This window comes from Corvus cornix, chromosome 1 (genome assembly GCF_000738735.6).
Source record: "Corvus cornix cornix isolate S_Up_H32 chromosome 1, ASM73873v5, whole genome shotgun sequence".
Taxonomy (NCBI): domain Eukaryota; kingdom Metazoa; phylum Chordata; class Aves; order Passeriformes; family Corvidae; genus Corvus; species Corvus cornix.
In genome coordinates this window covers 112,251,969-112,272,147 of record NC_046332.1, presented here as the reverse complement: position 1 = coordinate 112,272,147, position 20,179 = coordinate 112,251,969, and positions in this window count along the sequence as shown.

Below are 20,179 nucleotides of genomic sequence, written 5' to 3'. Positions count from 1 at the left end.
AAGTCACAGCTTCATAGAAGCCATGGTCTACAGTGTAAGCAGCTGTTGAAAAATTAGTGTCTTTGCTAGGATGGTGTGGGGAGATAGGGACTGCAATATTTATCTAACATATAAATGCATGTAGGCATTTATATCTCAGTGCAACCTGTAAGGGGAAAGCAGCCCAGCCTAATTCCCTTCCTCAGGGCAGAGCTTGGAGTGTGCTGCCTGTCCCATCACGTGTGCAAATCTTCATGGACAAACAAGAACTTTCTCTGGCTGGAAAACAGTAACTTGTAATGCAAGGCATGCCAACCTATGTCAGCAGTATTGCTCCCCTGGCACTGCTCCTCCCCGTTAATTGTAGTGTAGAAAACATTCTCCTTCAGGCTTTTCCTCTAACTACCCCAGTGTGAGAGCCAGGAACTGTGGACATTTGTGTGGAGGGAATTTGGCAGCTGAAACGCGTGGAAGCCTGGCTCTGGCATGAGCCTTTCCAAGAGCAGCATCTGGACTCCTGGTTAACTTCCTGACTGATCTCCTGCCTCAGACAGGATGCCAACCCCGGTAAGTGCACCAAACATAAGGGGAGGGCTGGGCAGAGGCTTGGACATGTCTTATGGTTTAAAAATAGCGGAGCAAATCCAAAGCACATTGGTAGAAAGGCTGTAACTTCAAAGCTCCACTGGAAAGTGCCTCCTCCTGATGTTCATCTTGCAGATTACTGCCTGGGTTGAGTTTCTGCCTGTCCCCGCAGCAAAGCTGCAGCTGCAACCTCACTTATACAAACAGGTGTATTTGGAGCTCAAACACAAGACCATTTCTGGTGCATAGTGAACAGCTTGGCTCAATTTACAGGGGCATCTGTGTCAAAACTGTTGTGATGTTTGCAAAGTCCATCAGCATTTTGCTTTTCTGGGTGAAGACGGTAGCTCTGTATGTGCCATTTTCCTTGTTTATCCTCTAGGAGAAACCTTTTACTGGCTTTCCAAAACAAAAGGAGGAAAAGGTGCTATTTAGGTTACATCTCAGCTGTGTGTATGTGTGCGTATATGTGGTATGGGGAGAGTGTGCACGTGTGTGTATAGGAGAGATTTTCCTTCAGTGCTGACTCAGAGATTACAGGTGACTGCAAAGTTATTTGGTTCTTCTTCCACCCAGACAAACCACCTGCCAAGCTTGGCTTCTCCCTTGGTGTTTGAGACATCCACATTAGCCCCTTACCTTCTGGAACTGCACAACTGTGGAGATGAAGAAGCCAAAACACTAAAGCAAAGGGCCTAGAGCCAGTGGCAGTGTGTTATTCTAGTACCCTGCTCCTACACATCTTGTGCATCCCAACCCATGCCTGGCTTTCATCACCACGGTGTTTTCAAATGTGAAAATGTGACAAGGCTTCTGTAAGTTCTCTGGGACCAGAGTCAATCACTTTTCCTACACGCCAGCACTCTGTACATACACAGATGAAAACATGCAAGGGCTTGCAAACTGTATAAACACCATCCAGCACACCCTTTATACAAAGATCACCCACTTTTTTGATTCACCATTTCTCTTTTCACCACAGGGAAACACTTCTGAATAACACACACAAAGTATTTTGCAAGTTGGAGACAAGTGGCATTGGATGAAAACTCTTCAACCACTGGTTTCTCTTGCCCTTCTGCAGTTCTTTTTTTTCCATTAGCATTTTCATCCTGTCATTCTTGTCTAAAGATGAGGAGGAGAACAGAAGAACAGCTAAACCCAAATGCTCTTATCCACGATGTACATTGCAGCCTGAGACTCCTCAGTACAAGTACAAACGATGCTGATTTCCTGCTATGACAAGGTAGCAGGGAGGTGTGCCAGAGGAGGAAAATGATCTTGTTACAAAGAGAACCTTGTCCAAGACAACTTTATTACCAGACATAAACTCAAGAGAGTTAAAAAGCTCATTTTAAAAAATGATCAGGTGCAGGGCAGAAGGATTAAGTCAGGACTTAAAAGCTTTCCTCCAAAGTGTGGCAAATAGATTCTGAACTCTGATCATGTCTGCAGTGCCAGCAGGTGACTGATTCATCTGCAGCATGGGAAGAAGACTTTTTAACACCGTCCATACAAGGGATATTCCACTGCTCGCAGGACACCCTGGCCTACTTCAGTCACTCGGCAATTCTCATCAGGCCATGAAGGCAAGTTAGTCATGCTCCTGTTCACAAAGTTTCTGACACTTCTGCTTTGCAGTAAGCCATGAATCCTCAGAGAGACACTCTGCCTGATGGGTGTCGTGCAACGAGTGCGACTGTAATATCTTAAATTTTTTTCCAGGTTTGTCTGATAAGTGGGTGGCAACAGTTAGAGGCCAATTTGTGCTTTTCCATCACTCTGTCTAGACATATTTGCAGGCACTGCGCTGCCTAAAAGAGGAAAGGGTATATCATATATTACACAATAATGGGTTATTTTTACTTGTAATGCATTAAGAGACTGTTTTCAATCAGAAACCGTTTGATATGAGGGTATGTTCTGGACGATAAATGGAAAAAGTGGAGCATATCCTTTTTTTTTTTCTCTTTTTTCACACAGCAGACAATACCCATACTTTCCATATAGACAGGAAATGGCTTAGGTTTATATATAGAAATACAGTCTATTTTATATGCATACATAATGTATTGATTTATTTTAAAACTGTCACTGTAATTGGATGAAGCTGCAAAATTGATACACACCTATGTAAATACTTCAGTGCAGCCCAGAAAACACAAATCTGGAATCTTTAAGTGGGACTCCTTGTCATCAGACTTTGAAGGCATGACATGCATGGTGTGAGGGTCATGTGCTGTTCAGTAGTCACTCAGAGCAACCAAATCTGCTCTGTTCAGCATCTGTGTGTCATAATTTATAGCCCTACTTGATTCCTGCAGTATCTTCTCACAGTTCTATCTTCTCACCACCCCTTCATCCCACAACTCCCAATGGGGCAGCAGTTCTTTGTTCTTACTGGCACCACAACAAGTGGGGGTGGGTCCCATTCTGGCTCAGGGCTGTGGGGATCCCCAGTCCCAAATTCCCTGGCTGCCTGCCACCTCTTTTGGCTAGAGCTGTCCACTGTCCTCTTCTGTCTCTGGATCATGAGAAGGTGCTCTGCGTTCCTCAGGAGTGGGATGTGTCCATAGCAGAGCACTTTTCTGCACAGCCATGTGCTGTCTGTAGCCACCCCTTCCCCAGGGGAGCAACACATAAAAAATCTTTTCCTGGGAGGGCCACAGTTCCCAGGCAGAAGCTCAGTTTGGATTTGTTTTGGTTTTTTTCCGTATCTTTGTGCTTGTGCCCCTGAGGACGTGAACATTGGGAAGGTGATGAGCTGCTCCCAGGTTTCTGGAGTCCAGGCTGCTTAAGCAGTCAAGGAATCCCTGCTTTATCAGTGCTGTTCTGCAGTTCACCAGAGCTAAATCACTTTTTGACTCTAAACTCTTGCAGAAGATATTTGGATTGTTTTAAGATGATCTTTCACTAAGCTGAGACTCCAGGGGTTAGGAAGGTTAGGAGCTACATGTTTAAAACTGTGTTCAGTTCAAATTGGATGAATTCCTGCTCACCAGACTATGAGCCACAGTCAGGCATTATGGTCAGATTATTTAATACATTAGCAAAAGTGAATTTGATGGACACAGCCACCAGCTGGACTGTGATCTGATAAGGCAGTCACAGAGAAGACATAGTAATAGGCCAGAAAAAAAAAATTGTTTCTTTCAGGCACTGTAAACAGATCTGTGTTTACTTTATTGAAAAGGACTTTTTTTTTTTCCTGTGCTACCAACATGTAATCTTTCACTTGACTTAATATGTGCTTGATATTGTTTGTTTGTTTGCTTTTACATATGCTACATCCCTTAATGGGATTCTTCAGCCCTGTATGTCATTTCATGTAAATAACAAACTTCTCCAGTGCTTCCCTTTATATTTCTCAAGCTCCACATATCCGCATTGCTCTTTTCAATACATTTTTTCCCCAGCTGTTTTTTAATAAGGCAAGAAGTACAGTGAGAGTACTTGGCTACTTCCTACTGCAGCCTTTAATGGCCATGGTTGGCAAAGACTCGCAAAACCCTGTTACAGATAAGAAAATAAATCTCTCTCTACCATGAAGCTGTGGTGTAAGGACTGAAATACTCTCTAAGCCGTAAAAGTTGAACTTGGAGTGAGGAGAACTCCAGCCGTCACCTTGCATATTTCATTTGTTACAGGCCATCTGTGTGCATCATCAGGGATCTCAGGAAAATATTACTCAGCTGTCTTTTATCTCTGTCTAGTCTAGCTGAAGCGTGGGTAGCAGAACACAAAGAAACAGGTTCCTACCCTCAGCCTGATGATAAAAGATGCTGGTAACCTAATAGAAGCAAATGTTCTGTATTGATTAATAATACAGGGTTATAACCCACTGAATCTGCTGCGCATGGAGCAGAGTTTAGAAAACAAATAATGAGTTTCTTCCTTCCTAATAAGCTCCTTATTAGCTGTTGAAGTGGAATGTGAGAGTAGAAAGTAAAGCTCAGGTATCAAAAGAAGTGGTGATGACGGGTTGAGGGGGGTCACTTGTGAAAACAGTGGAAATCAAATCAATTAGGCCTGTCAGCTGGAAAACATCATGGGAAATTAACACTTGTTTGTCTGGATTCCTGCAGCCTGAGCAAAAGTGCACAAAAAGTGTATTCAGGTAACAAAGAAAGTGTTGTATTAAAACTGTGGTTTCACTAAAGGAAAAAAAAAGTGTTATGTAAGGCTTACATCCACTGACAGATGAAATAAGTTAATAGGATGCAACTTTAAAACCAACAATGAGCTTTTACCTTTCAGAAACAAATGCATCTGCACAGCAACAATGGAAAGAGGTAAAGGTACCACCTCTGTAAACTTTAGGGCTCATAAAGAGTAGAACCTGGCAGGGCACTGCTGAAAATGGTGAGATTTTGCCTGGTTACCGTGAAACTGAAATTACAGCTGGTGGCATAAATTGAAAAGGCATGCAAAAAATCCAGAGAATATTTGGATCATGGGGCTACAAAGGAAGGTAACCTTGGGGGCAGAGGCCTTCAGGAGTCTTTGGATCTCAACCTCATTTCTGGTTTATTTTGCTTTCTCTCACTTCAAGTTTGAAATATACTGAAAGGCCCTTCCCTCTGCTGAAAAAGAGTAGTTTTGTTTTGTTTGTTTTTTTTTCATATCACACTCCAGGAGAGCAACGATGGTGCCAGGGCAGTTACAATCAGAGCTTCTACTGGATCAGTGCCTGACTGAGGAAAGCAGGAATTCAGGTCTACAGTCTCCAAGGCCTCTGACTAAACTCATTAAAACTTGGACAAAAAAATTAACCAGTGAGATGCATTGGCCCTGATCCCTTCTCCTCCCCTAACTCTGGCAGACACCAGGGAGTTCCCCCCAGCCCCTGGGGCTGCCAGAGGTGTGACCACCCTGGGCACAAGGCAGCGATGCCCTCCTGTGTCAACCTGGACTATGCAGAGCCCAGACCTGGTTACCAAAGGCAGGGGCGCAAGGTTACCTGCACACAAAATCAAGCTTCAGCCTGCCAGATGGGCTGATCTCGTGAGTGCTTTTTATCACTGGTTAATTCATGTAGGTTCTACTGAGAGACCTCAAACTGCCAAGAAATGTTGTAGGAATAAGCCATAGGATCAAAAAGTTTCAACGACTTGCACTTGTGCTGAAATAGAAGGGGCTTGTGAATAATTTCTTTATATTTTGAACTTGTGTTACCATTATTGATTTTCATTGCTATTTTTTGATGCAAAGTATTTGAGGTACCTTTCAAAGTCTGACTGAATTCCAGAATAAAAAATGCAGTTGTTTTTTCCCTGTTCCTGTGTTTTATGCACTGACTACACATACACATTCTTGGCACACACCACAGCCTTTACAGTGCACAATTTTTAATGCAATTAGAAAAAGAAACAATTCCAAATGACAGGAATAAATTAAAGAAATGGCTTGAAGGTGCAATCACAAATGGCTTAGTATTTTTCATTCAGAGGGAATTGCTTCATGAAAAACATTTCTTCTGACTGTCTAGCAGTTTTTGAATCACCTTGTCCAGTGTTTCAAGAGTCACTGCCATCCCTATCTGTAGTCTGAATTATTTTATTTGTAAAAATGTGTATAAACATTTTTTTTTCTATACTTGGGTGGAATAATAGAAGAGAGAAGTGTTGTTTAACTTTTGTCTTTGTTACTCCAGCCATTGAAAAGCCCTGGTCACTCCTGCTTTCACATATGCCATTTCACAATGAAGTTGGGATATTAAGTCAACCAACTTACACATTTCAATGCAAATAAAATGTAACAAAGCAAGAGCTACTTATTGCCCTTTACAGATCAGTGGTAGGGAAGGTGTGGAAAGCTATTTGGAACTCCCCTGCTCACCCCTGTTAACACATGCATGCTTCCTTAAAGGAGTGATTACACCTTGCTGTTGGCAGTGCAAAGCTTAGTAAATCTTTACATTTTCACTATGAAAGAAGGGAATTTCCTCTTACTTCTGTGGGCAGCCAGCCAGTGAAAGGTGATGGGAAATACATGACATCCTGTTCTGCCTACCTTTCATCTTTGCTGTTCACAGATGCATTTTGAGTCTGACATGCAGGTGTAATTAAAAACAGGTTGATGCCATGCACAGCTCAGCAGATGCACACAAAATTAGTACCTGCTGTGAATCCAAGTACTTTGGCTTTTGTGAAGCAGCCAGGCATTTGCAAATTGTCTCTTGTAACTGCAATAATATGAACGTAAGGATAAAGTGGATTGTGTGGCTTTCACTAGCACAGAAAAATGGCAAACACTTTTCTCAGTAGTACTCAAAGCAATATAATGCTAACTATTCATGCTGATGTTTTTCAAATAAGTTAACAATTATGCACTGGTGCATTTCACACTTCAAAAAAAAAAAATCCTTCTTTTCCTACATTCCCTGCTTGTGTAGGCAGCAACACAGCGCCCGTACTCTCCAGCTGGCCACTGCTGTGCTGAGGCTGGAAAGGGCTGGTGCTCTAGTCAACCCTCTTTGCCATGGTCTTTAAAAGGTATTTCTAAGGAGGATTCAGTTCTCCAGCCTACTCACTGGAAGCACTGTGCTTAGCATGCCTAATGCTGCTGCCGTACCTTCTCTTCCCTAAGAGTCAAATCAGGAGAGGGAGATGCAGGCAGGAGGTGCTTGCTCTGCAATTGCCTGGTCCTGCCCTGCTGCAAACGATGAGAGACTCTTGCCAGGAGGGGATTCTAAGTGGGGACCCACACCAAAGTGACAGGGAGCAGAGGATGGGGCCACAAAATTTGATGGCAGAGGGGCTTTCAGCTGCAGTGCTTCACAAAGATGCCATGCTGGCTCCTCCCTGGCAACTGGCAGCAAGAAAAACACAGTTAAAGGAAGATCCATCTCTTGCCTGCCTCACCAGCAGCTCCAGCAGGTTTTGTTGCTTTCAACACTGGGGCAAAGTTGGCTACCAAAATCCTCCCTGCCTCAGTTTAGTGATCCCAGACCATGAGTAGGAGCAGTCCTTCACCTCCGACAAGCTCAGCACCATAAATCTGTTCAGCTGCACATTTCAGCTCTGTGGTGTCAGACAGGATAATGAGAGCTCCAGAGTCCAAGTGCCACCACTCCAGTCTTAGAGCAGTGCCACTGCCCACGCTCCCTGTGAGTCAGCTGGTGGGAGGGGAGAATTAGGCCCAACATGTCTGGGCTGAAGCAATGATTTAATCAAACTGCTCCTTCCACCTCTGACAAGTGTCTTTTTGTGCTTCGTGGTGTTTAGTTTGAAGTTGCCAGTTGGAATTTTTCACACCTGTGGTTTATTTAAGTCCTTATTCTGCTATAGCTCTACACATTTGGGACAGTAAACGTGTCCTGTAGAGCTGTGAGGTATTAGGTGAGGGAAACGTTTATGTGCAGGTGATGAGAATAAATGAATGATACAGGCATTGCTACATTTTCTATTACTTTCCAAATACAGACAACTGCTACCCATGACCTCCCAGCTCAGAAAACCACTTTTAAATGCTGTGAGGAGCTCCTGACTGAGTCCTCCAAGTATTCGGAGTGTGTGTTCTGGCTATTCATGCAAGCAAATTTTTCATACCACATACAAATATTCCCAAGAATGATCACATGGGCCAATTGTGTTCATTAGGAACACTTAATAAGAGAAAAGGAATTACTTCAATTTAATGTAATCACACCTGAGATCAAAATCTATTTAACATAAAGGAAATTAGAAAATATTTACAGAACAAAAATTCCAAAAATAAATGGGAAACCCACACCAGGGGGAGGAGGGGGGGAAGCAGGTAATACTAGCAGATCACACTGTAGGAGAACATTGCCATACTTGAGAAGTGGAGTTACAGAGTAACCCAGAATAATTTCAGACAGTACAGTGGGTTGATCAAGACTTTAATCAACAGGTAAGCGGGAGATGATTTTTTTTTCCCTACCGTTAGACATTATTGTGATAGTTTATTAATCATTCATTTTCAAAAATCCTGGCTTCTTCCAGCAGTTTAAAGTTAACCAAAGAATAAGCAATTGTATCTATTTGAATTACCTTGCTTCAGACACAGTAGAGCTTCCATTGTCAGGGCAGCAAGAGCCAAACACTTCCAACTTCTATTCTCAGCTGTAACAATTCAAACTGATTAGTCAAAAAAAATTTTAAAAGAAAATAAAATAAAGTAACATATTATCTATTTTTTTGTTATCGCATCTTTTAAGGCATTTTATTCAGAACAGCTGTGTCCCTATTGTGTCTCATCACTGTCCTGTTCATCTCACTTGCACTCTCAAGATAAATGATTTTTAGATGTACATGGCTAGACCTTGCATTTAAACAGGCTCTAATCCCCATGGCCAGAGATACCATGAATAACTGAAATACCAGAGAATGAATAGTTTCACTAACCATGTTTTGTCTTAAATAATCTGAGCACCTGGTAGATCCACACACATTTAATTAATTTGCTGTTTGCTCCATTGCATAATTAACCATTTAATTTCATTGCCCTCTGGTTTTGCTCACTAATTAATTATTTCTTGTTATTTCATTGATCAGCTACTTGTACATTTCTTGCTTTTCCAGCATTCATGTTTACCTTCTTCTTTTTATATCAGCCCTCCTCCCTTTTTTTTTTTCCTGACCAATTTCCATTCCTCTTTCTTTTCTTTCTCAGCTGTTTCTCACTCTTCTGTCTCAGCAGTGGAGCAGCCCAGTCCTCACTGGGGCACAACCACTGCCCCCAGACCCAGAATGGACCCAGCTGGGCACCATGTTCAGGTGTTGGAGAGGGTGGGGACCTCACTGACAGAGCAAAACCTGTTTGAAGTGTGATGATCCCAGGAGACACTGTCATCCCAGCTGCAAATGAGTCATTTCCAGTTATTAAAGCAAACATAACTGGACTGGGGAGACATGATTTAGGACAAATGCTGCTTGCAGTTGTTTGAAATGGGAAGGGTTTAATGACTTTGGGATTTTCTGTTCCTCAGACAGAAACTGCTCACTGGCTGATGTCTTAAACCTACCGTTAATGCTTTGTGGCATCCTGCAGGTTACTAAAAAGAGTGCTGTATGCACAACAAAAATTATCTAGGAAATTAGCTCCTATGGGTACACAGAAATCTTTACTAATGCCGAGAATACAGATTTGTTTCCCCTCTCCTCTGTGAACCGATGTGCTCATTGTCCAATCTGGGTTCACTTAATTCTCCCAGAAGTCTTTAAAGCTATTTCTACTAAACATTTTGGGTATTTTCTGTTCTCACAAACTGCTTTAGTGAGCTTGCACTCTCTGCTGCAACCGTTCAGTCAGCGAGTTTTAGGAATGCAATGGTGACTTTGAATTCAATCTCGTAATGTTGGGCTCTCATTATCTAAGTGTAGCCGATGCATTTTATTTCTGTGAAAGCTTGTTTGGATTTCCGCCTGCCCCACTCTGCTCTGGTTTAGATTTCTTGTCTGAATGCTGTCCAGAATCCAGTGCTTACGCTACCATTCACCATATCACTTTTTGCTAATTGCTCCCATATTCGAAGGAGTCACGTGTGCCAAATTTCTGGATTGTGACTGCACTCTCAGGCAGCTTCTAGCACCTCCCCAAAGAGGCAATTAAAACTCCAAACAGTGCAGGGACAGGAAAATTGCCTGTCAGAGGCTCTGGGGGTCATCCGACATTCCTTCAAAAATGTCTTTTTTGTGTGTTTGACCTTTCTAAGAGAGGGAATATCTTTACTGCTGGATTTTCCTCTCTCTTTCAGCAGACTGAAAGCCTGTTTGGGATGATCATTGCTTGAGACGATCAGGTAATGTTTACTCTGATGGATAGGACTATCATGGCACTTCTGCCCAGGTGGTGGTCCAGTGAAGGACTGAAGTCAGCTCTTCATTTCATGGACATGAGGAACGCTGCTGATCTCAGCAAGACTGTATGCGCCTCTTGATCCTGTCAGTAGCAAACTGGTCCCAGAAACTAAGAAACAGCTCAACTTGAGCTGAATCTGCAGAAGAGATCAGTATGTAACCGTGTGTCTTGATGAATTAAGCACTTTTCCTAAGGATTGCTCCTACAGATTGATACGACTCTTGGAAAAGGGTGACACAGAGGCTCTGAAACACAGAGCAAGGTGAGGCCTAGTTACTGCTCAAATCTGGTCCTAATTAGGAGCTTTTTGTTCCTATTACTGAATAAAAGGAACAAAAATTCCCTAATCCAATATTCTACGTAACAACAGGTGAATGTAGCAGGATGAAGGCAAATGACATTTCTGGAAAGGCAAAGAACCTCCTGTGACTGAAGGAACATCATTAAAAGCAGTAAGAATGGTGGTTTCAAAATCAGTTCAGAGTATTGGATCACACAGGAATTCATTTGGCTTAGGTGTAGGCTTAGGAACTAGTGGGGAAAAAAGACATAAAAATGCTTTCTGCCCTGTGCTGATGAGAATCAGTGAATAGCTCCACATCCAGTCCTGCATGTCCTTGGTAATCTGGGAAAAGCATCACTAATGCTGGGTGAGCCCTGAGCCCCAGAGCACCCAGGATGGGTCATGTTTCCCTTCACCTTCCAGAGGAGCCTCCTCTGTCTGCGGGGGGACACCAAAAGTCCTTAAATGTCCAGTGAAAGCTTCTCCATATGAATCTTCAGTCACGTTACACCTGAACACATGCTTTTGGACATCTGTCTTCCATTTGAAAAACAGAAGGCTGAAAAATGTTTCTGGGTCCTTGGAGGGGGGAAGGGGAGGGAAGGGACAGAGGATGCAGCTTTTCCAGCATCAGGATCCTTGAACCAGTTCTCCAGCAGGGTCAAGTGTCTCATTCTTTCTCAAGAGCTCATTTTTATATTTACCCAGGCCCCTCCCTACACACAGGGAGCTGCTCAGGCCTGGCAACAGACACATGTAAGACAAATTGTTTGGTGCTGGGTAAAGAGCTCCATAAAACCCCAACCGCTCTTGGTGCTCTAGCTGGCACCTTGGCAAAATATATGTATCCATTCACCCTGAAGGTGGGACTGGCAATAGAAAATCTTTCCATAAAGAGGAAGAAAGCCTTCAACAAAAGGGGGAAAAGCTGTTTTTCAACCAAAGTATTCCACTTCTCAATTTTGTAAACTGATAAAAGGGTGGGCGCTCAGTGACTGATGGGAAAGGTGAGGCTCTTCTGAGGTCAACTGGTCCCATGGCAGCAGAAATGGCCCTGTTTGCCAGGTGCCAGCCAGCAGGTGCAGGTTGTCCCAAGGTATTCTCCCTCAGAGGGCCACCAAAATCCCCAAAGAGGACAGCTCCAAGGGATCAGCTATGCCTGAGGTCCGCACATCCCTCTCAGATGTCTAGAAATAGCATCTTTTTCAGATTCAGCCCAAGTTTGCCAAATACTTGAGCTATTTCTTTGTCTCTGGGACCAGTTTGCCAGTGACAGGACCAAGAGGAGCAGGACTGTTCGTGTGACCCCGCTCTGGATCAGGCTGCACAGGGGGCTGCCACAGCCGATCGATCCCTTTGGCCTCTGCTCTGCCGGCTCCGCGGCGGAAATGTCAAGGAGTGAGGAACAAGTGTGGATTTGTCTGGGTTCAGTGGCTTTGAGACAGCACCTGGCAGTACAGTGCCCAGACAGACATGAGCCTTCACAAAAAGTTGGCTCTGGCCCACAGCAGGCTCTGAGCTCTACCAGGCAGAGGGTCCAGGCAGTCGGTAGCTTCCTGAAGGGATGTTTCTGGCAAAAGGGGAACGTGGATGGAAACAGCCCTGGTTTAAATTGCTTAAAGTAATATTTGCTGGGGGAAATAACTTCAGAGAGGGGTGTCTGCAGCCGTGTTGTGGGAGGTGCCTGTCGCATAGGCAGAGGATGATGCTGTGTATGGTTCCTCCATAGTTTGTGGCAGATTCTTCCCTGCCTCTTTGCCCTGACTCCTCCCTGTCATCAATCTGGTCATCAATCCCATGTCTGATTTGCTTTTCTTTCCCTCTCCCTGCCAATTCCTTCCTCTCCTGCTACTTTGTACTAGCAAATCAAGGCAGGTGAATTTCTGAATTTTTCAGGAGAAAATGGCCACTGGCACCACACCAGGGACCTCCCTCACCTCTGGCTGCACTCAGTGCCGGTCAAGTCTCTGGTGAGGGTGGGAGGGGGCTGGGGGGAGCAGCCAAGTGAAGTGCTTCAAGCTGTGAGACATCTTCTGTTTACATTGCAGGCCAAACCTCTTGGATTTGAACCAGAATGGCCACTTTTTGTGGAGGAAGATATATCTGTGGAGAGCAGGAAGGAGTAGCATGTATCCTGGTCATGGTGTTCTCCCAGGGAAAACAATAATGTGAGGCAACACTCTACCTGCTGCAGGCTGCACATTGTCCTGCTCAATGGCAGCAATGGCTGGGAAAGCTGGTATTACACCCTAAATAGGGAGCAGCTCTCCGGTGCAAAAAGTCACCTCTGCGCCGCTGCCACGCTGCTCCAGATTTTCCTTTGGAGGGGCAGATTGCTCAGAAAGAAGTAGCAAGGCAAGCCCAGTGTCATGTGGAATAGCTGAAATTCCTCAAGTTCCTTTTTGCCAGGATTTCAAGCTGTGAAAGACACATGATCTCTGCTGCTTGAGACTTTAACTGAGGATTTTCCCCAACAGAGATGGATAGGTAGCTGTACAATTTTACTTTATTCTTTTTCCTACATCTGAGTTAAATCATTGTTAGGGCCTGCATTTGGAAACAGTAACCTCAGATGGAGTTTATCAAAAGGAATATATGACTCCTTACCCTCAGGAACTGATCTGCCCTAGGATCACTTTTAGAGGAAAACACAATTAATTCAAATTTTTTCTCCTTTTATGCCATTCACATTGTTCACAGCATACCATGAAACTGGAGGTTGAGATCTAGAGGCCTCAAACCCCTCATTGCTGTGTTTGGTCTCAGTCAGGGGCCAGTAACAAGCTGTACCTATAAATCTTTCTTGTATGTCTGTAGCAGGAGCTGCTGTCCATTTTCACATTGATAGGGAATTAAGTTTAAACACTGAACAGCTTCATGCTGATATTCGCTGATTCATCAGAAGTAGATGAGATGAGGAAAAGAGAAGTTTTATTCCTTGCCACGTCAGTCATTTGCTAATTGCCCAGCCCAGTCCATCAGGGGGTACCTGGTTAACTGAAGAGGCATTGCCATTTGAGGGGAGAGGAGAGATGTCAATAATTTGCAGACAGGAATGTTGGGGTCCCTCCCCCCTGCCATGTGGTCCTGGGAGAGGGGCCCTGGGAGGGAGACACGGGGTTTCCCTAGCTCCTGGTCAGCCTCGTTCCCCCTTGGTTGTTTTGTGTCCCTCTGCGTGGGCAAGGACCCTTGGTCCCGTGACTAGAACAGTTCCTCAGCAGAGCCCCGGCCATGTGGCTGGAGAAATAAACATCTCTGAAACATCTATCAAGAATCAGTCCATATATATTTCTTTTCCATGGGCCTTGTTGTCTGATACATGTGTTGCAGTATCCCCGCTGTAACAAATGGTGGAGAAGTGTGAGCAGAACAATCCCTGATCCCTAAGGACAGCGATTGATTTGTGAGTAAACTCTGGGTTTCTCTTCTTGTTTTTGTTTTGCTGTTCCATCTCTAAACTATGGAGGAACCGTGGAAAGACTCTTGGCTCTCAGAGCCACATATGGACATTTATCTTAAACTTGAAAAGATTCTTGAACAACGATTTATAAATTTTAGCTTAATTCAAGCTCAAAAGGAACGGAAACATTTCCTTTCATGGTTGTTTAAGAACTTTTTCTATGTTTCTTGGGGTGTAATTCTTACCAAAGACTTTTGGAACACCACTTGGACACAGTTAATTTTTGAGTCAAAATATATGCCAATGGAAGAATATTTTCGTGAAAATTATTTAATTACCGAGACTGTTGAGCAGTGTCAGCTGTGTCCTTGTGAAGTTAAAACTGCTTCAGGGACTGTGTGGCCCAGGCCACGTGGACCGAGCGCTCTCCGAGCAGCAGCGAGGCAGTTCCCGCGTGCGGGAGGAGCCACGCGAGCCGCAGTGTCGGTGGCGGAGCAAGGCGCAGCGGGAGCGGCGGGACCCGGCGGTGCCCGCCCGGCCCCGTGCAGCGTGTGGTGGAGCGAGCCCTGTGAACGCCCGACCGAGAGGGGCAGCACGCGGGCGGCGGGCGGCGGCGATGGCGGTGGCAGCGGAGCAGAGCCGCGCCCAGCCGAGACGTGCGCTGGAGCAGGGCACGGGGGGGTCAGCGCTCGGGGGCCTGGCCAAGACGTGGGCGTGGCCTCAGGCAGCAGCAGCGCAGCTGAGAGCAGAGGAGACGGCACACAGGGAGCTGAGCGGCGCGGCCCGGCCCGGCCCATGCGGCCCTGAATGCGACCCCGGGAAGAGCGTGCAGGCACGAGCAGCCCCGATGGCCCCAGCAGCCCTGGCAGTTCCAACACGGGAGTGAGCGAAAGCAAAAGAGAAAGCAAAAACACAGCAAGACAGAAAACAGCAGCCACTCGGAAAAAGGAAAAAATCACCGTAGCTAAGGTTTTAGGAATAGTAAAATGGTATAATGTTAAACAAAATTATGCTTTTATAACAAGGTGTGACAACCAGGAAGACATATTCGTTCATAGAACTGCTATTAAAAAGAATAACCCTGAAAAATACATCCCAAGTTTAGGAGATGGAGGAGTAGAGTTCAAAATTGTGCAAGGTAGAAAAGGGTTACAAGCAGCAGAGGTCACTGGGCCTGATGGTGTTTTTGTGAAAGGCAGTATATATGCTAAAAATTGTAGTCATGTTAGACAATATCCGCTTTATAAACAGTCCCTACAGTCTTCCTTTCCTAATCCCACCTTTCCCTTTTACCCTATACACAATATGAACCCTTTCCTAAGTTTACCCCATCCCCAATTTATCCCTAATCTGTTTCCCTCACAAAACCATGCCTTTACCAATTGTTTCCCCAAAAATGCCTTTCCAATGCCGAGTGGGGGATGAAGAGGGGGAGGGAAGAAATTAACTATTGTTGTTTAGAGTTCCAACAGGTACAAATGGAAGAAACCCTCTCCTGTCTCAGTTTCCCCACAAAGCATGCCCGGAGAGTCATGTCTCCCTTCTGTCAGCCTTAAGATGTTCCAGAGAATCTGTTTGGACATTTAAAGACTCGGGAGGGTGGCTTGTTTTGTTTTGAAACTGTTCTTGTTATGTTTATTGAGTTGTTTTCAATGTTAAGTTTTAAATCTCTTTTGTTAAAAATAAACGGGTGAAATGTCGGGGTCCCTCCCCCCCTGCCATGTGGTCCTGGGAGAAGGGCCCTGAGGGGAGGCACGGGGTTTCCCTTCCCCTGGTCAGCCTCATTCCCCGTTGGTTGTTTTGTGTTCCCCTGCGGGCAAGGATCCTCGGGTCCTGTGATTGCCTCAGTTCCTCGGCAGATCCCGGCGATGTGGGTGGAGAAATAAACATCTCTCTGAAACATCTACCAAGAATCAGTCCATATAGATTTCTTTTCCACAGGCCTCGTTGTCTGATCCATTGTGTTGCAGTATCCACACTGTAACACAGGAGTGTTGAAACTGCCTCTTAAATAAAGTTAGAGATCAGCAACCTTTGGGGAGGGGGCGAGAAGATCTGGATTTGAAAAAAAACAACTGTAGGAGGCACCAAAGGAACATGGTGTAAATGAAGGTTAGCATGATTTAGCAAGAAGGCCCTGTGACTTTGAGCTCCTTGGAAGAAAATGAAGTGTAATTTACTTTAATTTCTCTATCAGTCATGTCTTTAGGAACCTTTGCAATTCTTGTTATCTGTTCCAGATTTTTTTTCCAGATAAGTATCTTTACTGAACTTAAGATCACAGTTCATTTCCAGATAAGTTCCAGATAATTAGCTAACAAAGGCATTACACATAGAATTCCTTCTCCCTGTGTGTCTGGAGCATCCATACAAAGAGCCGACACCTCTGCAAGTTTCTCTGCAGTGTCCAAGTCTCCACCTTCCATGCCTTTGCTTCCCAGGACAGCTTGAGAGCTGACAGTGCAGGGGCAAGAGGAGAGGAAGTGTCTCCTGGTGACCCCATGCTAACCAGGGCAGTGAGGTACGCCTTCTTACCTTCAGAAAGTTTGCCACAGACTTCACTCAAGGCCAGGATTTTACTCAGGGTCTGTCAAGCTCTTGTCTGGCCTGTGGATTTGAGTGTTTTTGGAGCACATTTACCCAGCATGAATGACCAAGTCAGCAATATGCAGCTGCCAGCTCAGCCATGGTGGCTGCCTGGGAATGCAGGATGAGCTCCCTGCTGGTTGAAAATAGGGCAGGTAAAAGAACAAGGTACCACCATGCTATCACAGCTTATTTCACTTTTACCCATAGCTTTGAATGAGGCCAATTACTGCTGGTGAAAAGCAACTCTATCACCTCCATTTGAATTTTTTTTTCTTCTAATGCAGATATCTACAGCTTTGTATTATTGCCTTAATTTTGGAAATGAGAAAGAAGAAAAGAGAAGGAATGACACTTGTCCCTGATGATACAGCCATTGTCAGACCCATGAGGGAGGCTCTGAAATGCCTCCTCTTAGTCTTGTTCTCATTCCTCTGGGTTATAAAGACATGACAGATACAGTATATGTTCTGTTCTTACACTCTGCTTAGCAAAATCAGACAATTAGGAAGATTCCTTGAACACAAAAACTGAAGACTGAATGATCCAGAAATGTACTTTCTGCTGTTTTCTTTGCTTTTTTAAATAAAAAAAAAAGTGTTTATTTAAACTCTGAAATAAATTCTGTCTATTTGCTACCAGGTTAAATCTTATTTTATTTCCTCAATTATTCTCTCTAAAGGCTTTTTTTCTCAGCTTGCATTATGTTGGATAACGCTTAGAATTAATATCACATAATGTTAGTCTAAAAATACATGTACCATTATTATTATCAAATAGAGATAAGTGTGCGTTGCCAAGTAAAAAGAAAGCTGTGAAATATAATGCCATGTACTAGGATTTTTTTCATGATCTTCCAGAACATGAAGGATAGACATGGGCTGCCAGATACTCATTTCTGATGGATAAATGCAACTGTGGTTTCCATAGCTATGCAAGGTTTTGTATAGCACCCATCACCATGGTATCTAAGCATCTGTTGCTGCTGCTGCACACTTGAGTCCATGATGCTCTGAAGAGAATTAAATGAAACAAATGAATAGAAGGTCATTGAGCCTGGCCATCCATGATGTGGAGTGACTTAGGCCGGGTTCACTTGTAAAACAAGGTGGTTGTTAATCTGTCTTTTCACAGCTCTTCAGTTGCTCAGCTCCTTGTTTTGGTAGCACCTTACAGGAAAGGCGTGTCTGTGTCTCAGCCAGTGCCTCTCCCACCATCCCAGGACATGGCCACCAAGGTCCTCAGCTATGCACCGAGTCAGACAGGCTGCTCCATGCAGTCTCACTGCCTTCTTTAGGACCTGTGGATCCCAAGATCCTTCCCACTTGGAATCACGAAATCATACCTATCAGTTAGGTTGGAAAATGCCTTTAAGGTCAAGGAGTCCAACCACTAACCCACCACTAATCCATGTCCCTAAGAGCCATGGCTCCAAGCCTTTTAGATATCCTCAGGAATGGTGACTCTATGACTAACCTGGGCAGCCTCTTCTAGTGCTTGACAACCCTTTCAGTGAAGAAATTTTTCCCAATATCCAATCTACACCTCCCCTGGTGTAACTTGAGGCCATTTCCTCTCATCACGTCACTTGTTACCTGTGCTAAGAGCCTGACCCCATCTGGCTACACCCTCCTGTCAGGGAGTTGTAGAGAGCCAAAAGGTCCCCCCTGAGCCTCCTTTTCTCCAGGCTAAACACCTCCAGCTTCCCTCTGCTGCTCCTCACCAGACTTGCGCTCCAGACCTTTTCCCATCTCTGCTGTCTTCTCTGGACATACTCCAGCACCTCAACATCTTCTTGTCGTGAGGGGCACAGAACTGGACACAGGATTTGATGTGAGAATTTTGTCTGGGATCACTTTCAGAGGTTTTCTTCCTTGGTCTTTCTAGCTGAAGACCTCTTATGCGATTGTCAGGCTTTCATCCTCTCTGCACTACAGGAAGTGTTAAGTCTTGGGAATTTGGCTTTCACTATGCAGTTGAGATCCCTCTTTGGCGGGATCCCTCTTTGAAGATTTATTCAGATTTTTCTTTTCTCCAGGAGATTTCCTTTATCTTTAATCAGGGAGGTTTACATCTTCCTTTTACCAGACCATTGGTTGTTCTCTCCCTTTTAACAGCACAAATATTTCTTTGGGATGGTCTGATGCAGTTTTTATTGGCTCAAATATTGAATAATTCCTGTGCTATCTCATCCTTGGCTATACTTTTTGATGATGCAGATGCTCCCCGTACTTGGAAGGCAGCATCTGAACTCAGAGCAAAATCTTCCTCTAATGCAATCCTCACGTTGTATAAGAACATGTGCATTGACAACACGATTTTACACATTCAAATCAAGAGAATCAGGGGTGAAAGCTTTTAACTCAGCTGTGCCTGAGACCAGGTACAAGAGTCACTAAGAGTTTTGAGGCATTAATAGGGCCTGAAGTAACCTGGTCCGCAGGTTTTTCTCTGAGAGAGATTTAATACACCTCTGCATGAAGATGTCAGGATCAGGTCTTGGAAGGTGAACAGCCGTGTCTGTATATCACTGTCCTTAATCAAAGAATCATAGAATGGTTTGGATTGGAAAGGACATTTAAAGGTCATCTAGTCCAAGCCCCTGCAATGAGCAGGGACAGCTTCAACCAGATGAGGTTGCTCAGAGCCCCATCCAACCAAGAGGTCACAAATTCACAGATCCTTTCAGACTACACTGCCACTAATGAAGCAGTCCCATCAGCCCTCAGCACCTCTTCCTTCACCCACACCCTCCTTTTGCTTGAGCTGGCACAAAGCAAAGTGGTTTGGAGAAGTGGAAAAAGTCAAAACTAACTCATACAGACTCTTCTTTTTAAACCTGTCCAGTGCCCTGCTCCAGTTCATGGCACAACATGTGCTTGAGAAAGGAGATGGCATTAGGCAAAAAACTCGCAGCTGGGACTGGAAAGCATCACTTCTCCTGACCGGAGTCGTGGCTAATTCCTGGTTTAAGGGAGCTGTGAAATTGTGCCATTAAGGAGGGGTTAGCTGGCTTTTGAGTGCTGAAACGACCCCACTAATTGCTGAGCCAGGCCAAGAGTTTCCTCATTAAACTCTGTTGTGTGACTCTGGATCTGTCACATTATCTGTCTTGAGTTCCTATGCTCCAGTCTTTTCATCCGTGTCTTGCAAATTAGCTGCAGGACTTCGGGGGATGATTCCTTAACCAGCCCTTTCAGAAGGACATCCATTTTCGTGGGGGGATATTACAACAGGCATTTGTAGTACCAGGTTTCTTAGCTGACCTATTTCCTCTAGTTTTCTCAGCACGTTATCATTGGTTAAATAAAGCCTCATTAGGAGAGCTGGCTCCTCTGTCTGATTGCAACGTTCAATTTTGTATTCATGGGTTCCTTTACTGTTTTCTGCAGTTCCTAAAAAAGTCTGGCTGAATGTGGGGCAGGAAAGGGAAATCTGCAATGCTCTCTTTTAGACTGCACTAGCAAATACCGTAAAAATCAGATTCTAGAACTTCCTATAAAATCAGATGTTTTGAGAAA